Raw genomic sequence first — 14571 nt, forward strand, 5'->3', positions numbered from 1 at the left:
GTCGTTGCTGAGGAATAGTTATTTTAGAAACACTTTGCACTTTGCTATTTTAGCTATTCACCATTTATTCTATTTCACACTTTCTTATTCTTCCATCATTCTGATTTGTTTTTCTTTCTTTGGTTGCAGCTCTAGGTTATGACCCGAGGGAACCCTTCGACATTGTTGAAGGAGATCCTGAACTTGAATGAACACTTCGTAGATGGGGAAAAGAACCTGTGCAAGAATAGTCAAATCAAGCTGAGGTAGAAGGTGAAGGGTCAGATAATATGGCAGAACAAAATGAGAAGCAGAGGATACTATCATATTATGCCAGACCTGTAGTTCTAGGCACACAGTCTAGTATTGTGTGGCCACCGATTAGAGCTTAGAACTTTGAGCTAAAGCCACTATTCATCCATATGATACAGTAGTCAGCACAGTTTAATGGTTTGGCCGATGAGGATCCGACCAACAACATCGAGAACTTCTTGGAAGTGTGCGACATGCTTAAGATTAATGGAATTACGGATGATGCTATCAGATTGAGGGCCTTCCCATTTTCCTTGAAGGGGAGAGCAAAGCAGTGGCTACATTCAACACTTAGAGCATAGATTACTACTTGGAAGGAGATGGTAGAAGCTTTTCTTACCCAATATTTTCCTCCTGGAAAATCTGCGAAGCTCAGGAATGAAATTTCCTCCTTTGTGCAAACGGAATTGGAGTCTCTTTCTGAGACTAGGGATAGGTTCAAGGAGCTCCTATGAAAATGCCCTTAACGTGGGTTCCCCGAGTGGATGATCATTTAGACTTTTTACAATGGGTTGAACCCAAGCACAAGGCAGTTACTTGATGCAGCAGCAGGAGATACCTTAGGAAGCAAAACCCTTGAAGAAGCCCAACATCTCATTGAAGAAATGGCTATGAACAATTATCAATGGAACACAAGAGACAGAAAGAAGGTAGCCGGACTTCATGAGATCGATGTAGTTACTTCATTGGCGGCCTAGGTTGAGTCATTGAGCAAGAAGTTAGATACTCTAACTTCTCCTAGAGTGGTGGCCTTGACTAGTTGCAGTGGGTGTGGAGAGGACATGCTTCATCCGATTGCCCGATTTCTATTTGTGGTACATCCTCGGTGGAACAAATAGATTTTGTGGGTAATGCAATGAGAAGCCAAGGCAATCCATATAGCAATACCTACAATCCTGGTTGGAGGAGCCACCCGAATCTTTCATGGAATAATCAAGGGCAACAAAAGGCCATGGTACCACCAGGTTTCCAACAACAACAACAACAAGCCCCAAACATGGAGAATGGAGTTTCAAGCTTGGAGACCCGGATGACCGATCTAGAGAAAGCTTTGATCAAGTTCATCCAATCATCGGATACAAGGTTTCAGTCAGTCGAAACTACACTTCGCAACCACACCACATCATTGCACAATTTACAGAATCAAGTGGGGCAAATTGCGAAGTCGTTATCAGAGAGACCTCAAGGAAGCTTACCTAGTAACACTGAAACTAATTCGAGAGAACATGTGAAGGCGATCACTTTGAGAAATGGTCGTGAGGTTAAGGGTAGGCTTCCAAGTGAGAAGACCAATGTTGAAGTACCCAAGGTCATGGAGGTTGAGGAGAGAGCCAAAAAGATGAAGGTGGTACCCCCACCTTACAAGCAAAAAATCCTTTATCCCTCAAGATTGAAGACAACCAAAATAATGAGCAATACAAGAAGTTCTTGGGTCTATTCAAGTAGTTTCACATCAACATTCCATTTGTAGAGGCGTTGTCTCAAATGCCTCTCTTTGCAAAGCTATTAAAGGACCTCTTGACCAACAAGTGGAAGTTGGAAGAAAGTGCATCTGTGATTCTAGATACTTCATGTTCGGTAGTGTTGCAAAAGAATATGCCGAATAAGAAGAAAGACCCATGAAGCTTCGTCATTCCATACAAAATTGGTAATTTGGGTGAAGAGAAGGCATTGGTGGATTCATGGGCTAGCATCAATGTCATGCCTTACTCGTTCTTTCAAAAGCTAGGCTTGGGAGAGCCTAGGCCCACTCGGATGACACTTCAATTGGCGGGCCCAACGGTGAGACATCCGAGGGGCATCATCGAAGACGTACTTGTGAAAGTTGACAAGCACATATTTCCTGTAGACTTTTTAGTATTGGATGTCGATGAGGATGTTGATGTTCCTTTGATACTTGAGAGGCCATTCTTGCGCATTTCCTAGACGCTTATTGATATGGATGGCGGGGAGTTAACTTTACGAGTTGGTGATGATAAGCTTACATATCACCTCGCCGAAGCCATGAGACATTCTCTAGACTTTGATGATACTCTTTACTAGGGTTGTTCAAAAAAACCGGTTAAACCGTAAACCGGACTGGACCGGTTTTTTTTGAACCGCCGGTCTGGTTTCAACCGGTTTCATTATTAACCGGTCCGGTCCAGTTTTGAAATCCGTTCCAGACCGGTCTGGTCCGGTTCCAGTTTTTGGAACCGCGGTCCAAACCGGACCAGACAGGTTTGCCCTGTTTAGTTATTTTTACCTTAAACTCTCTCTCTCTATATATATATATATGTAAATTTTCTATTGCTAATGAAGCTGATTGTTTGTTTTTAACTCTATATATTAAATGACCACTCTATTAATTTAATTTTAATTCATAAAAACCGGGACCGAACCAGACCGGACCGGTCTAAAATGGTTTCGACCAGTCTGGGTTTCTCTGTTATTTGGTCCGGTCTGGTTCCAATAATAAAGAAACCGTTTAACCGGTCCGGTCCGGTTTTGGACCGTGCACAACCCTACTCTTTACTTTCTTGACACTATCGATGAACTAATAGATGAATATGTGAAGGAAAAGATGTGTCTGGACCCATACGAGGGGTTACTAGACCAAGAGGTGGAGAATGAGGAAGTTATGGTGCTTGGTCTAGAGGACAAGGTGTAACCTACCCCGGGAATCATGAAGAAGATGATCCGAAAGATGAAGTGTGCAAGGAGACGTCACAAGAAATAGCCCAAGGTTAATGGGGATGTGCAAGAACAGAGTAAGAGTGACGAACCCTTGTGTGGTAACAAACTCGATAACTCCCCCTCTACCTTCAAAAGATTATGTTCATCATGCTTTCAGGTTATAGGTAAGAGGGAAACCTTCATCTATAAGCCCCCGTGAGGTAAGAAGAGGTATGCCAAGCTTAGTGACATTAAACGAGCGCTTCTGGGGAGGCAACCCAAGTCTTTACTGTTTTCCTAGGTTTTAGTTTAGTACTTGCATGAATAAGTGCTTGAGTGTTGGTGTCTTGATTTTTACATGCTATTGCTATGCTTTTCTCGTGGATCATTGGTGTTTTCATGTGCTTAATTGTGCTTGGCAAAGTTTCTTAATCGTTTGAGCGTGTTTTTCATGATTCTCTGGTTAATTTTACATAGCAAATGCAGGTTCTGTATGTGTATAAGTGTGCAGAAATTTTCTACAGAGTCTATAATTTTTTCTAAGTCATCCAGAGAGGACACTCGGTCGTGTGGAATTTTCACACGGGCGTGTGTTTCTATTCAGAGCTCAACTTCTCTATCCCGAGAAGACACAGGGGCATGTGAATGCCCCTGTAAACAACCTTGTGATGGTCACATGCCCATGGAGAATTTCCACATAGGCGTGTATTTCTCTGCAGAGTTCAGAGCTCTATCCCGAGAAGACATATGGGCGTGTGCCTGCCCCTGTCGATGACCCTGTGAATTACACACGGGCGTGGGTAATTTCCACACGCCCGTATGAAACTCTGCAGAGAAGTTCTTATCCATCCCGAGAAGACACAGGGGTGTGTGAGTGACCCTGTGAGTGGCCCTTGTGAAGATCCACGACCTTGTGGAATTTCCACACGAGCATGTGAAACACTTAGAGAAATTTCTCGGATGGATAGAGAAGCCACAGGGGCGTGTGGGTGCCCTTGTGGACTGGGCACACGGGCGTGGGGAATTTCCATATGGCCGTATGGATGCGTTCAGAGAAAAAGTGTGCTATCCTGAGAGCATACAGGGACGTGTGAGTGCCCTTGTGAAGCTCCCCTATGGAGGCACACGGGCATGGGGAATTTCCACACGGCCGTGTAGATGTACAGAACTCAAAAGGCTGTGATTTTCTTTATAAACCTATTGAGACTTTTTCATTTTCACACTCCCAAACACTCAGAGAACACATCCTTGCACTCTCCTGACTCCTCGCCATCGTTTTAGAGGGATTTTACTTGAGTTTTCCGGCCGTTTTCAAGTTTTTCATCCTCATCTCATCTGTAAACCCTTTTCCTATTTTTCTTTACCAAATCTTGATTTCTTTTGTTTAAATGTGGTGAATGTCATTTTGTTTACATGTTAAATGGTTGGTCCATGCTTTTAGAGTGAGTTTTGAGCAAATTTTTGATGTATTTGTGGATTTTTGCATAGTGGTCGTGCAGTTTTCACACCCCGTGGATCCACACGGTCGTGTGGAATTTCCATATGACCGTGTGGATTTCTGCAGAATGGTTTTATGAGTTTATTTGATCGATTCTCTGTTCAATTTTCGCAGATATAGCTCTTTGAACAAAGAAAACAGCTGGCAGACGTCCTAGAGAGCACTCCCCTCAAGCAAAGCATATGGAATTTGCGATTCCCAAGCACTAGGCTTGGTTTGAGCGACTATCGAAGCTCAAGTTCGGTTAGACATGATTCTCGGACTTGAGTGCACTCAGGGAGGTTCAGTTGGCCGATGACATGGAAGATGAGGTTGAGCAGTTACTGGCCGTGGAGAATTGGCGTCGTCTGTTGCTGATTCGTGAGCCGGCCATTTGTAAGTCGACGTTGGAGGTATTAGCGTCATTCGAGTTTGATCGATCGTACATCAGTTTCGACACTATAGATGCCATTCAGTTCCGTGCGTTCTGTCAGTATCACAGCATGAGTGTTACCCAATTCCCTGTCCGACTCGGGCTATATGACGAGGCCTTTATTGACACTGAGGAGTATGAGTAATTATTGACTGATTATCCAAGTAGTCTTACTCCTCAGAGCGTATACAGAGCACTATACGGCCAGGGATAGTATGAGCCGGGAGTGTCAAAGGCCACATGCCTCTCCCGGTTGAGTTACAAATAAATTTATGCCATCCTGAGTAGATCAGTAAACGGCCGTGGTGACAACACCGGTGTACTCTGTCGACAGGAGCTTTTGTATTTATATTCTATGGTTCAGAGTATACCGATTCACTTGGGACACATCCTGGCAGAGTATTTACATCATCAGGATCAGTATGCCAGGATCGGTGTTATCTTTTTTGGCTCCTACATTACTAGACTCATCATCGGGATGGGTTTATTTGACGCAATTCATGGGGCCGAGAAGACGATCGTACCAGTTCCCCTGGGTATAGTGACGATGAGACTGATGGGGACGGTGCGCAAGTATCGGCCGGGAGTGCATGTACTGATTACACCCACTCCAGAGATAGCCGAGGGAGGAGGTGACGTTGCAGAGGGGCCTCAGCCTGTTCAGGAGCCATAGGAGGAACAAATAGAGACAGAGGCACCTTCCACAGCACAGGAGCCACCTCCATTGCTCATCTTCTCTCCACCTCGAGCCCATGATCATTTTGAGAGGCTCAAGAATGCTGTAGGGGTGCTACAGAGTGACTTGGCCGAGGTTCGTACGCTACAGGCCGCAAACCACATGGAGATGATGGCGCGTCTTGATGTTCTATAGCAGTTACTTGAGTGAGACGCGACATCTCCATTTGTGATGAGACCCAGGACCCTTCAGGTATCTCCAACACCACCACCATCACCAGTTCAGTGCCAGTTGATCCACCTATTTCACTAGCACCAGCAATAACAGTGGAGCCCAAGATAGCACCAGACACTGATGCTTGATGCATCGTTAATTTTCTTTGCATTTATGTTTCATATTTTATTTTTTCATTCAGTTTGGACTTGTATCACTCAGAAAAGATTTTCCTTTTGAGTTTATCTTTTATTTTCTTTGTCTCGAGTTGTATTTCATTGCTTTATCTTTGTATACTCGAGTTTATTTTGTTTTTGATGAGCTTCACTGAACCCCCTTCTGTATACGTGCAGATGGTCTTGTGAGTATGGAATTTGAGGACTAGTCATGGACACGGTCAATGTGATATTCACATGACCGCGTGTGTTCCACAACCCATTGGAACTCAACTCTCAAGGAACATAGCTCAATCAAATGTACCATTAGGAGTTCATGGGAGTATTGTTTCAATTCCCACCTTCACATATGTCTTTGAATTTATTTCAGTAATTTTCAAATATTAATTTTTATTATTTTTTTTTTAAATTGAAGATCTTACTAATTATAAATGAAATTTTATTTGAAAGTGATAACTTCTATTAAAAATTTCTTTTAGTGATAAACTTTTTTTATTTATTAGTAAATCACAAATTTTGATTTTAATACTACTCAAATAGCTAAATTTAAATTAATGATATCAATTCTCTGCCACATCTCTAAATCAATGATATCAATTCACATACCACATTAATCAATCTCAATCCATATACATTTCAACAACTTTCCTCAAACAAAATCCAAAAAAATATTTTACAAATGACAAAAATAAATAAATAAACAAGAAGATAAACAAAAGGTAGCCTCACCTCCTTTGAAAGATTGGAGCTTTGCTGAAGAGATAAGAAAAGTCGGAGCTTCGCTGAATAGCTAAAGAAAAAATGGATGACAGATTGTAAGTGATATTTATCAGAATTTTAGGTTCTCTGTTCTCTAAAAATTGATGAGAAATTATAAAAGTGACTGAGTTATGTGCAATGGGAAAGAGATATTTCTATGAACCAATAGCCACGTTTCCATTTTTCATTGGGCGGTATGAACTTGATTAGACTTTTCCTTCTCGTAACTTATAATCCCAAAAACACTTAGCATTTGCTCTGGCACCTGGAAGACGGATCACAAACTCACAGTCTCACAGGGAATACTCACTAGGGCTCTATCGCTGGCTAGGGGGCAAATGGCCGGACAAAGGCGAGCCAAATGCTCTATAGACGAACACTACAAGAAAGAGGGGTGGCCCAGACAGGGAAAAAGAGGTGGGAATGAAGGGAGTCTCGGATCAACCGGGTTTATTGACCCACCAGCCATAAGGAGGCGGCCACCCCCTTGTCCCCCTAGATCCTTTGACCTAGTTTAATAAGATTTTTAGGTTGTTAATTGTTCTCCTCCTTCACAAATATATTGTTGTATGTGGCTCATTTTTGGGTCACATAGAAATAAGAAATCTTCTCTCTTTCAAACCGAATTCTTATCATGGTATAATTAGAACCAATTCTTCATCTTTAATTTTCATCTTTGATCTATTGGTGTTGAAAGTGATGCCATGGCCATGGTTGACAACTTTAGGATAAATAGTACCGCCAGTGATATCACCGTCCAGCCTAGCGCCATAAATGTCTAGAAAATTGGAATTCTAACTTAGTTGTTATCATTTTATTTGTACCCATCAGATTATCCTTGAATGAATATATGCCTGGTGATTTTGAAAGGAGACAATTACCAAGAATGGAAAAAGGGTATACACAACACGTTACCCATAAGAATGGAATGGTATGCAAACCCAATGATGGTGCATAAGAAATTAAAGATTGGTGGAGTGTAAATTCCATGCTTGTGGTTTGGATTTTCCAGTCGACTAAACCTTCACTATGGTCAACTATCACTTATTATGAGACTATGAAAAAATTGTAAGACAAGTTGTGACAACGATTCTCAGTTGCCAATAGTCCATGTATCCACCACTTATATATGACATTGCTCGTTGCAGGCAAGATGGTTAGAGTATTGCCGCATACTATGGATGACTTAAGAGACTATGGGATCAATTCTTTGCCTATATTTCTCTTCAAAGATGTAATTATGGAGGTTGCTGCTGTTCTTGGGCTTGAAATCTCTATGAAGAACTTGAAGATGAACAAGTCCACCAGTTTATAATGGACTTGACAATGAAATTAATGGCATTGCTTGACCAAATATACTTGATTTTTTTTTTTTTTTGGAGATTGGTGATTCTCAAGGTATAATGGTTCTTCCTCACGAGTCTTCACTTCAACACAATGAGCAAATATGTCAACATTTTACAAGTCTTAGAGATTATGCCTATGACACTGCTCGGACCCTTAATCTATGCTTTCCTCTTCATTACCACCCTCATATACACCTCATCACATAGTTAGTTATGTAACTTGCAATTTTTTTGGTTACATACTCATTTCTTTGAGACAAATTACTGTAGGGCATGACCGCACATGTTTGTCAAAGGTTGTTCATGATCCTTGTTGGCAGGAAGCAATGAAAATTGAGATTGAGGCTCTTAAACATAAAGGCACTTGGATAATTTATTAAGGACCTATAGCTTGGAAAGAAAGCTATTAGGTGCAAGTGGCTGCAAGGTTAAATAGAAGTATGATGGAACTATCAACACTACAACAAAAAACGCAATTTGCGACATATTTTTGAGACACAAAAGATAAAAAATGTGTCGCAGATCGCAACAGATCGCAATTTGCAACATAATCTGCGACACAATAAAATGTATCGCGTTTTAGATGTCGCAAATATTTGCGACACTTTTGAAGACCGTGTCGCAAAATTTACGACACAAAATAAAAACGTTGCAAATTTAATTGCAATTCATGGATCATCTGAAACAATATTTGCCATTCAATTTGCAACGATATGCGACAATTTATTGTGATACAATTTCTGTGTCGCAATAAATGTTGCAACTATTTGAGACTTTTTGCAACATTCTTTGCGAATTATTTTGATTGTCGCAAAACTTTACGCGTCGCAAATTGTGTTGCAAATATTGAGTCTTTTTGCAATAAATTTTGTGACGCATTTTGTTTGTTGCAAAACTTTTTGTGTCGTAAATTGTGTTGCAAATGTGTGCGATGTTTTGCAACAAAATTTGAGACACATTTCGATTATTGCAAATTGTGTTGCATCTTAGTGAGATATTCTGCGACACAATTTTATTGTTGCAAATTATGTCAAAAATTAATTATTCATAACCATGATTATTTATAATAATTTTTTAACTATTTTCACAAACCTATTTTAAAGCCTAATTTACAATCCTGAACAATAACTTTTATAATATTTTTTCAAAATAAACATTTTGATCGATAAATATCTAGAATAACAATGCAATACAAAATATAATAGTTCAAACATCTAATACAACAAACAAATAAAATATTTAATAGTCCAAGTATCTAATGTAATAATCCAAAACACTACATTCATTTGTTGCAATATCATCGACAGGCTGAGGCTGTTCAACATCCTCTGAAGTGTGAGGGGCATGCGAAGCAGACTCTCTAGTCCTAGCAGGAGCATGAGAAGTACGAGGAGTTGTCTCAAAGTTTACCTGAATACCTTGAGATTCTAATAGAGAAAGGATGTACTGGTTCTGCTGCTTCTGCTCCTCGTATGCTTTCTGTAAAAATTCCAGCTTACTCATAACCTCTAGAGGCATAGAAGGAATAAATTGTTAAAACAAAACTACAAAGATGAGCAAAAGAAAACCGGCATGAATTTTTTTTCCTCTTTACCTTTTAACATATATTTTTTCCTGAAATATTTGCACATATCATATCTATATATATATATATATAAATATATGTCCATTACCCTTCCTCTTCTCCCTTGTGTTTGACTCAAAGTTACTGAGCTTGAATTCTTTCCCGGTTCTCTTCCCACCACAGCTTGGCAAGAACTTCACCAAAATTTTCTCGATTGCATGCAGTACTATATAAATATATTTCAATACTATTTGTTTTATGAAGTTTACATACCACTATTCAATTTATCAAAAAAATTTATATATACCACTATGCAAATATAAAAACAATTAGACAACATCAAGAAATTTTCTGTATAATTAACAACAAACTCAACCTTATATTAAAAGTTGTAAGTTGAGTTTTTCTATATATGAATAAATAAACATTTGCTGTAAACTTATGCCACCAATCCATTGCACAATATTCATAGAACAAGATAGTTCCATGTTTTGTATTCTAATATTTGAAGACTCAAGAATCTCAATGTAACTACCCTTCTCTTTTCTAAGCCTGTAAATAGATCACTTGGATACCCAATCATATGTTAATAACTAGATGATGGTCCTACACAAAATTTGAACTATTAATAAAGTAAAAATCCTTCAATTTCCTCTCCTCTATAGTCAATAGCTGAAACCTTTTCCTTGTATACATTTCAAAACTATATCTCCATTAGGTTTAAAATCAAGCTCATTATCAGCCATACAGCCATGCTTTCAGTTGGTTAACTAATTTTTTATTTTCACTTTTGAACACTGTTAAGAGATGAAAAGTAATTCATGACAAGTGAGATTTGAAAGTTTTTATGGGAAGCTTTCCTTTGATCTCAAACTCAGAAAATAGTCCCAAAAGCTTATACTTCTCATAAAAACAACTTCCATTAAAAATTTATACTTAATGAAGGTTATCTCAAGGTAAAACATGCTTCCACATTTTACTACATCAGCTTATATCCATGAACTCAAAAAAAACTAGGGAATTATTCTTTATGCCATGAGAAAAGTTTGAAATTGTCTCATCAATAGAACACAAACACCCTACACAAAATTTAGTGTCAATAGACTAAGAAGTTGTGGCCTCGTTGGTAATTTAAACCAATATTTATTAATATAAATATCGATTTATGTAATCTTTAGATTTTAGATAAGGTGATGAATGACAATTGGGTTCATTTGATGTTGGTATTTATTTTTGGACCTTGCATAAATTCTCCTATTTGGAACATAGGTGCCATTGTCTCAAATTCAGCTAATAATTAATTGGGTTTGGTACCCAGCTTCAAACATTAATAAGATCACTTCTACAATTTACAGGTTTTTGAATTGCAGAAACACAGAAACCTTTTATTGGCAAGGATGGCATAGACTCTGGAAACTTCATAATATAATTAATTAAAGAAAAACATGATGTAAATGCATAAGAATGTGATAAATCCGAGAAGGCAAAAAACATGCATATTTAACAAGATCAATTAAAGAAAATACAACATCACCATCATTTCATCTTCAACACTGACTATATAATTAAAATATGTTCACAATCAGTGTAAACTTGAAAATCACATAGAGATGCAATTATCAATTACATTTTCAAACAATATAGTGGTAACAAATGAAGTCTAATATTGCTTATCATTTTTTATAAGTCCATGGAAATCATAAAGCATCCATCAACAAAGACATGGCAGTAAAATAATATCTCGTTCATCATAGTCCAAACAATGAATATCAACTAAAACTAGAACACAGAAACAGGATACAATTACTTTCATATAACCCACATTGATTACTAACCAAAATGGCAGTACAACATCTACTCTAACCGAATTCATTTCAAAAAGCTATATTCAACAGATCTTTTCGAACTGTCTAGGATTACAACTAGTGGAAAAAATTCCAGCTAACTTTTGTAAAAATTAAAAATGCTACATTGATTTCTGATTTGCAAAAACTAAACCTGACCTTTTGAACCTTCATACCAAACCAGACAGTGTCTAAGACTTTAAACTTGGTCAAACAAACAGTTAACCAAAATTGGACCTAAGATTTGCACAAGAAGCAAAAGATTGGATCAGCAATTTCAAATAGCTTTTCTCTTCTTCTAATGCAATCCCTTCTTCATCCTCTCAAGAATGAAGTAATTAAAAATCCAATTCATCCATAATCACCACCACCACCACCACCATCACCACCGCCTATCTGTACATTCTCAACCTCTTATTAAATATAAAACTCTTTCTTCCCACTATCTTTGATTCTTTCACTCACCAAAAATTTAAAAAAAAAGGAAAAAAAAAATCTCTCCTGAGAAACATGTACAGGAATGATTCATTTCGTGCCATGGCTAAGCATCAAAATTCAGCCCCACCTCCACTAGCAAATGAGCAATCATGTTGAAGTGGTTGCCAATTCTTTTAATCCCAAAATTTGGAATCATTGATGAATGCCTTATATATATATATAATATTTATGTATATCTCTTCTGTGACTCACTCATCTTCCATGAAGATTGCCAAAATTAAAAATTTTGACTTGCATAGAAAGTCAAACAATTCAATACACAAAAGTTTCCTATTAAGATGTCTTTCTCAAATCTACTCTCATGCCATTCTTTTGATTGATTGAGGGCATACAAAAAGAAATGTCTGCGAAACCTAATCAGGTTTATTTCAGGGTCAACTCAAATGATTTCTTCTAAGGGTCTTAAATCATTGGTACACTGCTGTTTATGCACAGTGGCAATCAATGAAAGTTTCTCACAGAACAAGCTTTGAATAGAAATCCTTGGTTTAACTGTTTATCATTTTTTATAGTTGATGATGAACACTAACCCGCGCTTAATAACAGTTAGACCATTCCGAGAATCATTGCTATTAAGCACGGCTTAGTGTTCATCATCAACTATAATGAGAATGAGTAGGTTCACAGTACCAACTTGCTTCTAAAAGGATTAATATGAGCCAGTAATGCTTATAGTGTTCCAAGGCATATTTTGTTTAGTACCTGAAGAGAATACAATATCTTATGGCGTAGATCATTTATTAGAGGGCTTCAAAGCCGGATGTAACTGTAGGTTGAAAACATGAGGTACAAAATAATGAAAAATTAGAGAATTATGCAGAGAAATAGATGGAAGTGAGCCCAAGATATTAAAGTTTGTTAAGATAATATGGATCAAATTTAGAAATTGAGAAAAAATTTTAAAACATGACTTGAAAATTAAGATGGCATCGTTAGCATAAATGAGTTTATCTCAAAAAAACAAGAAGGATATATACAAGGACTTGAAAATATATCATGTGGGATATTCGTTTTGGCCGGCTACAACGAAAAGAAAGGAACAAACAATACACAAATCAACAGCAATTTCATGCTTTCATGAAGAATTTCTAAAAAGAGTCTTCTTTGTTTGAACAGGTAAAGAAATTGGCTTCAGATGTAAAAAGAGTTGCAAAAGCTTCAGCAAGTATATGACAAGAAGAACAAGCTCTCATGTTATAAGATGGAACAAAGACTCCATGTTTGCAGTGATCTGCAGTGTGTACTAAGATATCTAGTGTATTATCTTCTACTCCTCAAATCTCTCCCAAGTCTGTCTTGGCAAGTTTCAAAATGAATAGTCAACAGACTGACAACAAAAACAAGCCGGTCCTATGTTTCTTGCCATAATTCAGAAGCTAAAACATTGTTAGATTGTGATCAATATGCTACTAAAGAATGAATAAAGTTTCAACAAAGACAGAGAACTCACCAATCCAGCGAACTACATTCTTCGCAAAGAAGCGATAAATCTAGTTAAAAGATACAATGCTCTATAAGCCCTACAAATTATAAAACAAAATAGTTAGCAAGCAACATAAATCAAACACAAAAATCATAAAACAAGCTCATAACTTCAAATAGCATTCATATATATACAACAATATTGAAAGCCAATAGAAAGACTGAAAACACTCGAGATCGTCATCAAATGAAGGAATTCAAAACAAGATAAACCTTGGAGAAATTGAACCCTAGTTAATACATCCTTGAATTGAACCCTAATTACATCTCATCCTCAGAAAAATTAGAGAAAAAAACAAACAAATAAAAAAAAATAAAAATAAAAAACTGATCCTAAAATCCAGATGAAGGCACGGACGAGCGAATAGAAGTAGAAGAGCACTCCCCAGTCCCCAGTGCCCTTCGTTCTCTTCCTCAGCGACACGATCTGCACTGACGAGCGATGGACATGAGCATGACCCACCACCAGTAACACCTCCCAAACTTTACTCACCTCCCGGACCCATCTCTGACGTGCAAACTCACTTCTTGGGAGCACCGCCAGACGTTGTGCTGCTCTCCTTTCAGCCCCAGGCTCAAAGTCTCTCGTGGTGTTGTGTTTCGATGTAGAAGCTGAAGAAAAAGTAGAAGAATAGTGAGGAGAAGAAGGTTTTTTATTTGATTTAATGATATATAGATATTTATTTTAATTATTTATTTTTATAAAGAAATGTTTGGGAAAATGAGAGTGATCTTGGATCTGTGTATATCCATTTGTGGATTGGTGAATAAATGGAGGGTAGGGATGTTGACACGTGGGCACACCGACTTGCGGGTGTGATCGACAACGTACGGTGGAGGTGGGAGATGGTGCCATGGTGGTTAATAAAGGCTTCTTTTTTATTTATTTATAAAAATTATGAACATAGAAGGTAAGCGTTTTGGTTGAGTGAGATGAGACGGTGGGAGTTTTGGATGGGGATTTTTTTTTTTGTTATTATTTTTGCCTTGAAAACTTTTTAGAAAAAATATTCTAGTCAGTAATAATAAAATGATACATTTTCTAATTAGTTTGAAAGGATATAAGTAACAATAATTTAATAGAGATGGACTACCAAACAGTGCCACTCGAGGATTCCCAGCATTCTAATTTTCTAACTGGACAAAAAACCATAAAC

The 14571-nt window shown here is 37.9% G+C and overlaps 1 long non-coding RNA gene and 1 other non-coding gene across 2 annotated transcripts; both read right to left on the bottom strand.

The window, feature by feature from the left end:
* Nucleotides 1–659: 659 nt before the first annotated feature.
* LOC120283109 lies at nt 660–766 on the bottom strand. Its single transcript, XR_005543110.1, has one exon. It is a non-coding gene; the product is annotated as a small nucleolar RNA R71 (small nucleolar RNA).
* Nucleotides 767–12846: 12080 nt separating this feature from the next.
* Nucleotides 12847–14088, bottom strand: LOC120282422. Its single transcript, XR_005542968.1, has 3 exons — nt 13773–14088; nt 13383–13452; nt 12847–13308 (listed from the first exon to the last, which is right to left on the bottom strand). It is a non-coding gene; the product is annotated as an uncharacterized LOC120282422 (long non-coding RNA).
* Nucleotides 14089–14571: the final 483 nt, after the last annotated feature.

The sequence above is a fragment of the Dioscorea cayenensis genome, chromosome 18, assembly GCF_009730915.1.
Source record: "Dioscorea cayenensis subsp. rotundata cultivar TDr96_F1 chromosome 18, TDr96_F1_v2_PseudoChromosome.rev07_lg8_w22 25.fasta, whole genome shotgun sequence".
In the NCBI taxonomy this organism is placed as follows: Eukaryota; Viridiplantae; Streptophyta; class Magnoliopsida; order Dioscoreales; family Dioscoreaceae; genus Dioscorea; species Dioscorea cayenensis.